Genomic DNA, 2,138 nt, shown 5'->3' with positions numbered 1-2,138 from the left:
TAGGGAGCTGGAGACAGCGAGCTATAGTGCGATTAGAATCAGAAAGATCTGAAAGCTGGGACAGTGCAGAAACAGACCAGAGGCAGAACGATAGAAGAGAGTATTTTACTCTTGCTGCTGGAATGAGAGGAATTCAGTTATAGACAGTTAGAGTCTGTAACACAAGAAAAGAAACACATGTACAGGCAAAGTTGCTGGAGCTGCAGTTGACAAATGCAGTTAGAAAGCAGATAGGACCTAAGAGGTCAGGAGAACATAATAGTGCAGCTACAGATTGTATTATTAAAGAGGCAGAAAATAATAATTTAAGTTGAGAGGATATAAATAGCTTATTACATAAGTGCACCGGACTTGTTATATGAGCAGAAGCCATATAAAAAGTAAGAAGTTTAATAGAAATAGAAGATGAATATTCACAATGCATCTAAAGACCAAGTTCCATTGTTAAGCGTATGGTTGTCTATGGAGAATGATTTACCAATAACAGATAAAGTAAGATTATTAAGAGATATGGGTTGAAATAACCCAGGTGGATATAAATTAGTAACAAACTTGAATTCTGAAATAAAGAAACAAATTAAAGAAAGACCGTCTGAATATGATTTAAACTCTTACTGTAAATCAATAATTTTTTCACAAATGCCAGAGTTGAATAAAGTCTGTTATAAAATTTAGAAACAAACTCTAATATTACTTCTGGGTCTTTAGAAATGACTCTGTCAATATTAAGTGCTGAAAGGGCTTTACTCTGACCTTTGCTGCGTCCCAATGTGCCTACCTACACTATGCCCTTAAAGTATGCACTCTTTTGGTGAAGAAAATGTACACACTTGAGTGTGTAGTAGAAGAGTAATCAAGCTATCACGTCATACAGTTGCGTCTTTAACGGACACTCTGTCGCATAATTACACGCATCCTATTACTGTGAAATGGCCTGTCAATCATCTTGTCACGGAGGGTAACAAGATGGCGGGCTAAGCTTATGTGGTTTTCTCAGCTCTCCAGCAGATCTTGAAGTTTATATTAATATTCAGCTTTTTATAATCCCATTTATCGCATATCAGTGAGTATATGGACAATGTCAGCAAAAAAACCTTCTTCCTTGCAGAATACCCCAACAAAAACACTAAGAAGCAGAAAGGTGATGAGAGCTCCGAGATTTCCAACGCAGCTCTCCTGGAAACCTTAGTTGCCAGATTTGATCTACAAGATGGGAAACTAAGCAGCATTGAGCGCAAGATCACTGAGAACAGTCTAATGATCGTTAACCTGACAAGATCTGAGGAATTTAACGCGGTGGAAATAAAGGACTGTAAAACTAAAATAAACTTGTTCGACAAACAACTCACCTCTGTTAGCACATCGCACGCAGATCTGATAAGCCGCACGTCAGAGCTCGAACGCTACAAAAGAAGATGGAACCTCACAGTAATCGGAATGAAGGAAACAGCAGGTGAAGATATTCAAAGAGAATTGGAAAATTGCTCCTCACCTGCAGCAGAAGCTTGAAGACATTGTGGATACAGTCCACCGCGTTGGTCCCAAAAAGAAAGGATAAATCCAGGCAGGTGATCATTCAGTTCTGCATGCAGAAACACAGAGACGAGTTCTGGCGCTCCACTAAAGCCTAGGATGTCTGCAAACTCAGGGGAATAAAGTTCACTGAAGATTTATCTAAGGGAGACAGAGAAGCCCGCACTGCACTATGGCCGAGGATCAGTGAAGCTAGAGCTGCAGGGAAGAAAGCATACTACCCTGGTCCCTATGGCTACATAGAGGGCGCCCAGATTGTCAAGGACGGATGATTTCAACAATCGTTCACATTCGCCTTCCTTGTTGACAAGAGGTGTAAGTGGGATATCTTGCTATGTTTTTGCTGTTGAGCGAGATCTCATTACAGTGCTCTGAGAGAAAGGTTATTTTGTGTTCTATAGAGCACAGTTACATTTAACATATTTGACTGTTCGTCTCTTTTTATTTCACATTTACTTTTATTCATTTATTTATTTAATTTTATTGTTGTTGCTCTTATTTGTTAAATAAGAGAAAAACTAACTTGGAAGTTTTTAGAATTGCGTGGAAAAACAGTATGTCCAGCTATAGACAGGCTCTAAAAGCTGCCAGGGCCGAGCATATCC

General features: G+C 39.2%; 1 pseudogene; it reads left to right on the top strand.

Moving 5' to 3' along the window:
* The first annotated feature begins 1,071 nt into the window (after positions 1-1,071).
* On the top strand, positions 1,072-1,805 carry LOC107739825 (uncharacterized; annotated as a pseudogene).
* The last annotated feature ends 333 nt before the right edge of the window (positions 1,806-2,138 follow it).

The sequence above is a fragment of the Sinocyclocheilus rhinocerous genome, unplaced genomic scaffold (genome assembly GCF_001515625.1).
Source record: "Sinocyclocheilus rhinocerous isolate Xijiao unplaced genomic scaffold, SAMN03320098_v1.1 scaffold21985, whole genome shotgun sequence".
NCBI classification, from domain to species: Eukaryota; Metazoa; Chordata; class Actinopteri; order Cypriniformes; family Cyprinidae; genus Sinocyclocheilus; species Sinocyclocheilus rhinocerous.
This window is presented reverse-complemented; position numbering and strand designations above follow the sequence as displayed.